The sequence below is a fragment of the Eucyclogobius newberryi genome, unplaced genomic scaffold, assembly GCF_026437365.1.
Source record: "Eucyclogobius newberryi isolate DKJ021-1_F unplaced genomic scaffold, fEucNew1.0.hap1 SCAF_7, whole genome shotgun sequence".
In the NCBI taxonomy this organism is placed as follows: domain Eukaryota; kingdom Metazoa; phylum Chordata; class Actinopteri; order Gobiiformes; family Gobiidae; genus Eucyclogobius; species Eucyclogobius newberryi.
The window spans coordinates 30607968-30621230 of NW_027316389.1; positions in this window are offsets into that span (position 1 = coordinate 30607968).

Genomic DNA, 13263 nt, shown 5'->3' on the forward strand with positions numbered 1-13263 from the left:
AAGCTGAGGACGCAGCAGGAGTCTGTACAGTTTTGCTGGACGTGTTCCTTCTATAGGTGTGAGAGCGGCAGACGTTTTTTCTCTGACCCACATTTGAACATAGAAAGCAGATGGTCAGTGCTCTGTAACTGGATCGAGGCCGTCTGGACAAACCTAATTGTGTTCTCAAGAGGGTTGGAAAATGGGGCATATTAACCTGGAACAATAGAATGAGGATTATAAAAAGGTTCCAATAAAAAATGGTGCGGATGCTGAAATAGTTGGAGGCGTGTCGTTCTTTTTCAGTAACTGTAAAGAAATGAACCATAAAGCCACATCTGCATTTTAAATCTTTTTAAGTTGTTTTCTAACCCCGCACTTCTACTTGAGTAACACTTGAATGAACAGTTTTCTTACTTAAGTACAAGTTTTGATTACTTTTTTCAAATCTCAAGGTACGATATTGACGTATAAAATGACATAAAAACACTGAAATGTAGCAAAGGATCATGGTCTATGTAGTGCCTCGCTGGTATTGTGACAGCCCACAATATTATTAGATTGGCGGTAAAATATCAATATATTTTGGTTATTGTTACAGCTCTTTTGACAGTATTAAATGAGTTAAGGTTTTGTGTTTCTTGCACCGCTCCTTTACAAGTTACAAGTCAGATCTGTGGAAAGGCGAGCCCGACCACAGTAAGGACGCATGTTGTTCAAAGTATTTTTGAGAAATTAGAAAAAAAAAAGTCATGAAAAAAATGAAAGAAACATTACCATCATTATCATACTGTGGAACGTTACAGGCAAAGGAATCTCCATGGAGACCAACAGATGCTTCAGAAAAGTTACATACTGCAGCTTTAATATTTTATCTGTTAGAAAAAAAATTTCCCTCCTACATAAATTATAATAAAGTGGTTGTGCCCCGTTTCCTTTCCATGTAGTTGAGAAAAATCAACTATATTGTGCTTTTAAAAGTAAATTCCTAAATTGTGTTAATTGTTTCATGATTTTTGTGCTGTATTTTCACCTTTGCCCTTCGATCTCAATGAGTTTGTACTTTGTTTAAATAAAGGTTAATAAATGAAAACATAAGTTGTAAGAGCAGGCTCTCAGGGTCTAAATGAGACCGCTGTGTCCTGTCTGCATCATCCGAGAACCAGCTGTTAGCATGCTAGTTGTTGTTAGCTTTACCTTGACACAAAGCTCTGCCTATGAAAGCTGCGAAAAGCACTTACAAACTCACCGCTATGAATAATAAGGACGCTCGTAATATGTAAGAAAGTGAGGAGTAAGCTTCACCTGGAAAAAAAAAAGGTTTACAATTAATTATTTTTCACGTTTTTTAATGCCGCAAACGTCTGTTACAGCGTCTTTAACTGACTTACTTGAGTACAAATGTTGACCCCCCCTCTGCAGAACGCTCTGTAACAACACTCAGCTCCACTTAAGATCTGCTGAGAGCTACTGAAAGTGAAACCATGTGGGCCAAACGCTGCCGTGTTAATGAGCTTTTTAAAGGCACTAAATGTAACGACCTAGTTCTAAGTTTAACAGCGACCTCCCTCGGTCCTCGGGCTGGACATAATCAGGCTAAATGACTTTACAGCGAGGTCGTGCTCTGCAGTCACCAGACGGAGAGGTGAGGACATGGAAAAAACAACGAAGGCGTTTAAGTCACACTGGGACGAGGGGAATATATGAGGCAATATCAGAGCGGCGGAGAGAAAGTGCTTACATGCACGAGGAGACGTGAATGTGACACATTCAAATCACATGTTAGAACGGTTCTAATAGAAAGGGAAATACATGCATTTCACTCATAAAGAGATTTCCAACAGGGGCAGCAGTTGATCAGAAGTTAGAGAGACAAACCTCTGATAGAAAGAAGAAGAATATCTATAAATGTGTTAATAATCTGGACAGATATTCTACTACATAATAAAAGTAAGTGGGAAACAGAAGATCATTTTGTTTTGACGGATGAATAATGGGAACATATATTTATTTACAATGAAATCACATGTTTGGAGAAAATATTATTTTATTTTATGTCCCCCCCTCCATTCCCTATTAAAATAGGAGAGGAGTTTTGTTAATAGGAGTTTTTTTTGTTTTGTTCATAAGAGTTCTATTAAGAGTGTTTCTGAAACTTCCTATAATCTGTCCTTTCCTCCTGTTCTACTGCGTTGTAACAACGAAATTTCCCCTTGTGTGGATATTAAAGGATTATTTTAGCTTATCTTATAATTCTGATGTAAAAATGTATGACAGTATTATATAACGTCATGTTGAAGTTCTACATCACAAAGAAACACTGGTTGCTGGACAAACTGTGGTTGCCAAGTGGCCCATCATTATCACGTGTTTGGAGAACGTCCGTGTGTTCAGGAATATGGGTGTTATTAACAAAGCTTTGCAAAGTGTTTTCAGTTTTGACTTCAGAACTATGTATTTGGGCCTCAAAACTGCCATGGACACAATGGGTGGATACCTTTGGAACACATGTTTGGAAGTGGAAAAGAAGGACATTACAAATGGATGACACAAAATGCACGAACAATCAAAGAATGGACTGAAATTGTAATTGATATTCAAAACATGGAAAAAATGACCTTCTGACGTAATTTGGAAATGGACTTATTTATCTGACTTTGGACTAGTTTGGACATGAACGTTGGACAGTTTGTGCTGAGAGTTGTGTTGGTCTTCTGTTTTTTTGTTTTTCTTTTAAGTTCCGTGGTTTGGTTTGGAAATGTTAAAACTGAAAATATATATATATATATACATATGAATAGAATTGTATCACAAACAATATAATACAACATGATTTGAATGAGTCAGATCAGAAAGTCATATTGTAGTGTTGGCGGTCCTGTGTTTCTTTTGTGTTGTTGTTGTTGTTGTTGTTGTTGTTGTTGTTGTTGTTGTCCTTGTGGTGGTTTGATGAAATACAGGAAATTGTTCTATAAAATGCATACATTTTTTTCTAATCATAGTTTTTTGTGTGTGTTTTTTTAGGTAGAGTCTATAAATCCCTGTGAATAAAGGCTGAGAAATGTATGTTGTTGTTGTTGTTGTTGTTGTTGTTGTTGTTGTTGTTGTTGATGTTGATGTTGATGTTGTTGTTGTTTTTCATTTCTGTTCAGCTCATTCAGTGAAGCTTGGTTGGTTTGAGATTGAAATGGTTTCTTCCGAGTGCAAAAGCAGATCAAATGCGCCCCCTACTGGCAAGAGTATTCAGCTCAGAAACAAGCTTCTTCACATGAGGGAACAAAGTAGATGAAAGAAAAAAAATGAAAGAAATCTAAAATCAACCCATTCTCATGACTTCAAAAACTATTAATATTACTACTAATAATAATAATAACAACTACTATTTAGCATTACCAGTATAGTCAGAAGATGCCCACAAAACTATACAATTTGTATGTTTACACATCACGTTTCACATGCGCTTCTCTCAAAATACCACCTTGTCCTTTTAATTTGAGCGTTGGCTTTATGAAATTTCCCCATGTGGGACAATAAAGGAATATCTCTTATCTTATCTTGAACTTTGCCCCCTGTTCCCAGCCACCCGTCCAGTGTGTGTGTGTGTGTGTGTGTGATAATGTATATCTGTCAGGTCCACTTCAGCTGTTACACAATCGCACAATTACACACAAAATACTTCTAGTCGAAAAGTAACACAAAGAGAAGAGTTAAGAGAAGATGTAAAATTTGTGGGTTAAAATTATATTATGTCCAAATCAATTTGCAAGGCCATGAAAATATCAATTAATCCAGATTTTACATTCTTAATGATATGGAGGATTTCTGAGCCTAAATGCATGGTCAATTAATTAATTAATTAATTAATCAATCAATCAATCAAATAAATCAATCAATCATGTATGTAATGAATTAATTACAATTGCACAATTAATCAATCAAATGTGTCATTCATTTCATGGTGAGACTCACTCGTCAAACTCAGAGGGCGGGATTTAGGCTGTTGTCGCTAAGATTAGCAGGAAAACTGTGAAAACATATAATTTTTATTTTGAACAAACATGACTTGTACACAAGCAGAGCTGCTTTAAAGTCTATTCTCTGAGCCACAGGGGGCAGTGCAGAGACCTGAGAACAGGACTAATGTGATGGTACTTCCTGGTTCTGGTCAGGACCCGAGCAGCAGCGTTCTGGATGTACTGCAGCTGTTTTACAACTCGTTTGAAGAGGCCAGTGAGCGGCCGTTACTGTAGTCTAATCTACTGGAGACAAACGCATGGATAAGTCTCTCTAAGTCTGGTTTGGACGCTATATTTTTGATTTTGCAATGTTTTTAGAAAGCTGCTGATGTTTTTGATTTGACGCGGCTAAAGTTCAAGTCTGAGTCTATTATTACCCTCAGATTTCTAACTTGATTTGCAGGTTTCAGAGTTCAGCTGGAGGAAGTTGTTTTGCATCCACAAACTGATCTGTTGGATGCAGTGACAGTGAATCCACTGGTCCATATTCACCATGTTCAACATAGATCTGAGTGTCGTCTGCATCGTTGTAATAGGACACATTATTATTTCTGCTTATCAACTGGCCTAATGACACGTTGAACAGGATTGACCTTTGGGATACTCCACCGGTCAAGGTCGCATTGGGCAATAAATATGTATTGAATGTGTAAGATTAGCCATTTCATTGTATTCAATTGTATAGAATCTCCTGCAAATAGCTGGCCGTAAGTCTCAGTATATACAATGATTTTTGCTGTGTGCCAGGTTTTTGAAACCGATCGTTGCTATAGAACAGGATCATTTTAGAAGCTGTCACTATTTTTGCAGTGAAAGTGACAATCCAGCATTGAGCGTAGGGCAGCATTTGTGCAAAAAGAAATGATGTGCACAGCAGAGTCAAGCGGCTGTTGTCCTGGTCCCGTGTGTGTTTGAGATTCTGTTTCATTACGGGCCCTGGACTGAAAACTGGAGGCAAAACTTTACTAACACATTTTTCTGTGGCATAAGCGTTTCTCTGTTGATCGATGGAGGATTTCAAATGGAGGCTTCTGTTTGTGGAAAGAGAAGGAATCGTTTGAACAAATAAAAAGCACATTTAGTTTAACACAGTTGCACAAGATATTAATATAAGTTTTTACAAATCAAAAGTTACAGTTTCCCACAAAACATATGGAATAAGAATGCATCTGTAGGGAAATGTTATAAATTAATTTAAAATACTACAATGCCCTGCCGTTGGAATCAGAGGATATTAAGAACAAATGGGAGAAAGAAGTATTTATTAAAATCTCAAAGAAAAACTGGCAGGAATCGTTTAAAGGACATAAAAAGCTAAATAGTATTTTATGCAAGAGTTTGAATGGAAATCTAAAATACAATATCTCCTAATTCCAACTGATACATAATAAAATATCAAATAAATGTTGGTCCAGAGGTTTGAAAATGTGATGGAAACAGAAAGAGTTACAGAGACGAGACAGCAACTTGCACCAGAGACGAGACAGTGGGGGTCATAAGGTCATCACAGCCGTTATGAAATAGTACAAACTCATGTCTGTTAAACGAGCATAGGAACATAAACACCACTATTGTTGTTTTGTATTAAATTCATGCTTCTTCATTTTTATCATTAGAACAAGCATTAGGTCGGGAGATGTTTTATTGAACTCTGTCCTGTGCATTGGGTTCAGTAGAGTTTAGTTTCTGTTTTGATTATACCTCGACCGTTTCAGACGCACTCTGCTGCTTTCCTCCAGCAGACCACAAACCAGACAGAATAAAGACATAGATTCTGAGATGAAAATAAGATTCATTATTTCACATTGTTGAAATGTAGTGAATAATGACCAGTGCATGAGTGAGTGACCAGTGACAGGACACGGCCCAGGAGGAGAGGCAGCAGGTGGGAAGGAGGTGCAAACACATGAGGGACTGAAGCACAGAGGTCCCAACGTCAGGGGGGCCTCAGGGGGCCTCGGGGGGACCTCAGGGGGGCCTCAGGGGGCCTCAGGGGGGGCCTCAGGGGGACCTCAGGGGAGCCTCAGGGGAGCCTCAGGGGGGCCTCAGGGGGGGCCTCAGGGGGACCTCAGGGGAGCCTCAAGGGGGCCTCAGGGGGGCCTCAGGGAGCCTCAGGGGGGCCTCAGGGAGCCTCAGGGGGGCCTCAGGGGGGCCAGGGCCTCTGAAACCTGATCCAGAGTTTAAAGTGAGTTGTTTAAAGAGTTGTTAAAGTGAATATGACAGGTTTTAACATTACTTTATGAAATTTGGTGGCATTGTACTTAAACATATATAAAAATGAATAAATGAAAGTTGAAAGTGACTATAAGAAGTGCTTTGTTCCTAAACATCACACTACGGAGACACAGAATTCAATCTATGTACTTTAGGGAGTATTTACACACAAAGAACAAATAAATTAAATGTCAAATACTACGGTATTTTGTAAATTAGCCAAGCTTTGCCCTGGTGTACGTTACGTTTTAGAAATACCAAGGAATCATTTTTAATCAGGATAAGAGCACAAAATAAGACTAAACTGGGATTAACGATTTAACTAAATGTTTAAATATGTTAATGGGCTTTAATTAAAAGAGTAACAGCTTTTGTTACTTTGGAATAAACTGGAATTACACTCAAAAGTTCAATAAAAACAAAAATGATTGATGTTATGAGGTGCAAAATGACTTTATTGGTTTAATTGCAGTTAAGTCACAAATTACACGACAATGACGTGTTTTTGCTCATGTTTGTGGCTCAACAGCTCAAATACTTGAAATACTTTCGTCGTCTCTCTCTCAGTGAAGTCACCTGTCTTAAATATCACTGCAGGCTCGTGGTGACACTCCCACTGGCCGAGGAGATAAAGTTAGCTCCAGAAGAAACCTAAGATCCAGAAGAGACTTGTGAACCAGGCTGAAGGAAGCTCCATACAAGGAGCTGCAGCGCACACTGAGCACTGAGCTGAGCACTGAGCTAACAAGAAGAGACGCTCTCGCTGCACCAGATGGAGCAGTCTACTAAGCATTCAACAAATATAAAACTTTAATATAACTCTACTTCACTAAGCAATATTTATCTACTGTTTATTTCAAGGCACTCGATAAGTATCCAACAGGAACAAAAACAGAATCATGTTAAATTGTCCAGCAAATGAAGAAAAACAACTATCTTCACCCACTGTTTGTATTTGTGATCATTCCGGTAGTTTAGGTTCATAAGGTGTTCATGCTTAGTCATATTAGGTTCATTAGGTGTTCATGCTTAGTCACATTAGGTTCATTAGGTGTTCATGCTTAGTCATATTAGGTTCATTAGGTGTTCATGCTTAGTCACATTAGGTTCATTAGGTGTTCATGCTTAGTCATATTAGGTCCATTAGGTGTTCATGCTTAGTTACATTAGGTCCATTAGGTGTTCATGCTTAGTCACATTAGGTTCATTAGGTGTTCATGCTTAGTCACATTAGGTTCATTAGGTGTTCATGCTTAGTCATATTAGGTCCATTAGGTGTTCATGCTTAGTCACATTAGGTTCATTAGGTGTTCATGCTTAGTCATATTAGGTTCATTAGGTGTTCATGCTTAGTCACATTAGGTTCATTAGGTGTTCATGCTTAGTCACATTAGGTTCATTAGGTGTTCATGCTTAGTCATATTAGGTTCATTAGGTGTTCATGCTTAGTCACATTAGGTTCATTAGGTGTTCATGCTTAGTCACATTAGGTTCATTGGGTGTTCATGCTTAGTCACATTAGGTTCATTGGGTGTTCATGCTTAGTCATATTAGGTTCATTAGGTGTTCATGCTTAGTCACATTAGGTTCATTAGGTGTTCATGCTTAGTCACATTAGGTTCATTAGGTGTTCATGCTTAGTCACATTAGGTTCATTGGGTGTTCATGCTTAGTCACATTAGGTTCATTGGGTGTTCATGCTTAGTCACATTAGGTTCATTAGGTGTTCATGCTTAGTCATATTAGGTTCATTAGGTGTTCATGCTTAGTCACATTAGGTTCATTAGGTGTTCATGCTTAGTCATATTAGGTTCATTAGGTGTTCATGCTTAGTCACATTAGGTTCATTAGGTGTTCATGCTTAGTCAGTATAGGTTCATTAGGTGTACATGCTTAGTCACATTAGGTTCATGAGGTGTTCATGCTTAGTTACATTAGGTTCATGAGGTGTTCATGCTTAGTCACATTAGGTTCATTAGGTGTTCATGCTTAGTCAGTTTAGGTTCATTAGGTGTTCATGCTTAGTCACATTAGGTCCATTAGGTGTTCATGCTTAGTCACATTAGGTCCATTAGGTGTTCATGCTTAGTCACATTAGGTCCATTAGGTGTTCATGCTTAGTCACATTAGGTCCATTAGGTGTTCATGCTTAGTCACATTAGGTCCATTAGGTGTTCATGCTTAGTCACATTAGGTCCATTAGGTGTTCATGCTTAGTCACATTAGGTTCATTAGGTGTTCATGCTTAGTCACATTAGGTTCATTAGGTGTTCATGCTTAGTCACATTAGGTTCATTAGGTGTTCATGCTTAGTCATATTAGGTTCATTAGGTGTTCATGCTTAGTCACATTAGGTTCATTAGGTGTTCATGCTTAGTCACATTAGGTTCATTGGGTGTTCATGCTTAGTCACATTAGGTCCATTAGGTGTTCATGCTTAGTCACATTAGGTCCATTAGGTGTTCATGCTTAGTCACATTAGGTCCATTAGGTGTTCATGCTTAGTCACATTAGGTTCATTGGGTGTTCATGCTTAGTCACATTAGGTTCATAAGGTGTTCATGCTTAGTCACATTAGGTCCATTAGGTGTTCATGCTTAGTCACATTAGGTTCATTGGGTGTTCATGCTTAGTCATATTAGGTTCATTGGGTGTTCATGCTTAGTCACATTAGGTTCATGAGGTGTTCATGCTTAGTCACATTAGGTTCATTAGGTGTTCATGCTTAGTCAGTATAGGTTCATTAGGTGTACATGCTTAGTCACATTAGGTTCATTAGGTGTTCATGCTTAGTCAGTATAGGTTCATTAGGTGTACATGCTTAGTCACATTAGGTTCATGCGGTGTTCCTGCTTAGTTACATTAGGTTCATGAGGTGTTCATGCTTAGTCACATTAGGTTCATTAGGTGTTCATGCTTAGTCAGTTTAGGTTCATTAGGTGTTCATGCTTAGTCACATTAGGTCCATTAGGTGTTCATGCTTAGTCACATTAGGTCCATTAGGTGTTCATGCTTAGTCACATTAGGTCCATTAGGTGTTCATGCTTAGTCACATTAGGTCCATTAGGTGTTCATGCTTAGTCACATTAGGTCCATTAGGTGTTCATGCTTAGTCACATTAGGTCCATTAGGTGTTCATGCTTAGTCACATTAGGTTCATTAGGTGTTCATGCTTAGTCACATTAGGTTCATTAGGTGTTCATGCTTAGTCATATTAGGTTCATTAGGTGTTCATGCTTAGTCACATTAGGTTCATTAGGTGTTCATGCTTAGTCACATTAGGTTCATTGGGTGTTCATGCTTAGTCACATTAGGTCCATTAGGTGTTCATGCTTAGTCACATTAGGTCCATTAGGTGTTCATGCTTAGTCACATTAGGTCCATTAGGTGTTCATGCTTAGTCACATTAGGTTCATTGGGTGTTCATGCTTAGTCACATTAGGTTCATAAGGTGTTCATGCTTAGTCACATTAGGTCCATTAGGTGTTCATGCTTAGTCACATTAGGTTCATTGGGTGTTCATGCTTAGTCATATTAGGTTCATTGGGTGTTCATGCTTAGTCACATTAGGTTCATGAGGTGTTCATGCTTAGTCACATTAGGTTCATTAGGTGTTCATGCTTAGTCACATTAGGTTCATTAGGTGTTCATGCTTAGTCAGTATAGGTTCATTAGGTGTACATGCTTAGTCACATTAGGTTCATTAGGTGTTCATGCTTAGTCAGTTTAGGTTCATTAGGTGTTCATGCTTAGTCACATTAGGTTCATTAGGTGTTCATGCTTAGTCACATTAGGTTCATTAGGTGTTCATGCTTAGTCAGTTTAGGTTCATTAGGTGTTCATGCTTAGTCAGTTTAGGTTCATTGGGTGTTCATGCTTAGTCACATTAGGCCCATTAGGTGTTCATGCTTAGTCACATTAGGTCCATTAGGTGTTCATGCTTAGTCACATTATGTTCATTGGGTGTTCATGCTTAGTCACATTAGGTTCATTAGGTGTTCATGCTTAGTCACATTAGGTCCATTAGGTGTTCATGCTTAGTCACATTAGGTTCATTAGGTGTTCATGCTTAGTCAGTTTAGGTTCATTAGGTGTTCATACTTAGTCACATTAGGTTCATTAGGTGTTCATGCTTAGTCACATTAGGTCCATTAGGTGTTCATGCTTAGTCACATTAGGTCCATTAGGTATTCATGCTTAGTCACATTAGGTTCATAGGGTGTTCATGCTTAGTCACATTAGGTTCATTGGGTGTTCATGCTTAGTCACATTAGGTCCATTAGGTGTTCATGCTTAGTCACATTAGGTCCATTAGGTGTTCATGCTTAGTCACATTAGGTTCATTGGGTGTTCATGCTTAGTCACATTAGGTTCATAAGGTGTTCATGCTTAGTCACATTAGGTCCATTAGGTGTTCATGCTTAGTCACATTAGGTTCATTGGGTGTTCATGCTTAGTCATATTAGGTTCATTGGGTGTTCATGCTTAGTCACATTAGGTTCATGAGGTGTTCATGCTTAGTCACATTAGGTTCATTGGGTGTTCATGCTTAGTCACATTAGGTTCATTGGGTGTTCATGCTTAGTCACATTAGGTCCATTAGGTGTTCATGCTTAGTCACATTAGGTTCATTGGGTGTTCATGCTTAGTCACATTAGGTTCATGAGGTGTTCATGCTTAGTCACATTAGGTTCATTGGGTTTTCATGCTTAGTCACATTAGGTTCATAAGGTGTTCATGCTTAGTCACATTAGGTTCATTAGGTGTTCATGCTTAGTCATATTAGGTTCATTGGGTGTTCATGCTTAGTCACATTAGGTCCATTAGGTGTTCATGCTTAGTCACATTAGGTTCATTGGGTGTTCATGCTTAGTCACATTAGGTTCATTGGGTGTTCATGCTTAGTCACATTAGGTCCATTAGGTGTTCATGCTTAGTCACATTAGGTTCATAAAGTGTCAAAACATGAAGAGCTAATAAACCAAATCGGACTATTAAGGACAAATCATAGACAAAAGACTATGCAAGTCATACATATACATATACACATGAATATACACATACACATACATATACACATACATATACATATACATATACATATACACATACACATATATACATATGCATATACACATACATATACACATACATATACATATACACATACACATACATATACATAATACATATACATAATACATATACATATATACATATGCACATACACATACATATACACATACATATACACATACATATACACATACACATACATATACATAATACATATACATAATACATATACATATATACATATACACATACACATACATATACATAATACATATACATAATACATATACATATATACATATGCACATACACATACATATACACATACATATACACATACATATACACATACATATACACATACATATACACATACATATACACATACATATACATATACACATACACATACATAATACATATACATATATAGGTTCAAAAGTGTCACGCTGCCTGGTTATGTGGTTTGGAACAGGAAGACAATGGACTTGTTTCTATTATTAAGCCATTATGTTCAAAACTGCGGTTTACAATGAACAAAATATAAAATGATGATCTATGTATGTTAGAGTTTAAAAGAACCGTACATACTGTGTGAACATCACCAATCTGTGTTGTTTGATTGTGAGATGTTCTTGGATGTCCTGAAAGGTGCCATTAAATAAAATGAATTGTTGTTAAATTATAATGATTCTACACTGAGAAGGAGAACGATACGTCTAATATCTACAGGTCATAAAAACACAAGTTCTAAACCAGTGGGACAAGAACAGACAGATACACAGTTCCTTTAATACCTGGGGGTAGAAACATTATATGTCACTTCAATAACCCAGATGTGTTTATAAAGTCAACTGACAACCATTCCTTTGTGATGATATACTGCTCTCCCGCCTCCAGCTCAGTGTTGAACTTTGGCCACTCTTTATGTGAGAATGAAAAATAAACAAATATGAAACTGTAACTCGTCCCAATTAGCTTTGCCCTGCATAGCATTTTCATCAAAGAGGGTAACACTATATGAAAAGAATGTCGTATTAAATTATAAGTATTAATTAAGTAGTTATTACACAGGAATCATTATTATCAATAAACGATTAGCTAATGCCGATATGATTTATTATACTTTATTAAGTCTAACAAATGTATAGTTATCTCAGTCGGTGCAGTGTTGGCAATTTCTCACTCCTACTAGTGCATATTGCTGTTGTGTCCTTGGGCAAGACACTTAACCCGCCTCACAACTGTGTGTGTGTGTGTGTGTGTGTGTGTGTGTGTGTGTGTGTGTGTGCGTGTGTGTGTGTTTGTGTGTTTGTACCAGAACATAATGGCTGTTGACCATTTGTAATGACAGTGTAAAAGTATATTCATTTTTTTTCCCAGTTAGTAAATGTATACTTCATCTAGAAGCTCATAGAAACTCATAGAAGCTGGGAGTCACTATCCATAAAAAAACAAATGAATGAATGTTAAAATCACCATCAAATATTGCTTCTCAATCTCCTTTTCAATAGGCTTTTCTTACTTACTTGGCCGCTTTGTGTTTGTTGACACTGCTGCACATAGTGTTGTATTCATATTATATGTATTTATGCATTTTTATGGCAGTTCACGACGACACAATTGAGTGGATGTATAATGAAATAAAAATTAAAGATGAAAGAAAAACATCAGTAAAATAATGTACATTTCTTTAAAAAATGTATTTTTATTACATATAAGACAATCAATTTTATATCAGTGTTGAAATATATACAATTGTATTTTACGTTGCACATGTTGCCCTTTTATCATTTATTTTAAACCAATATTATATTCTGAAATAAAGTCATTGTCATTATCATAAAAAGCCACACTTGACACTTGTTTATCCACATAAGACTTTATTGTTGGTACAGATTGTGTTCCTGTGAGTGAGGTTCAGACTTGGGGACGATTGTGAACCTTCAGAAACTCTTGGTGCTTCTCCCCTCCCTCT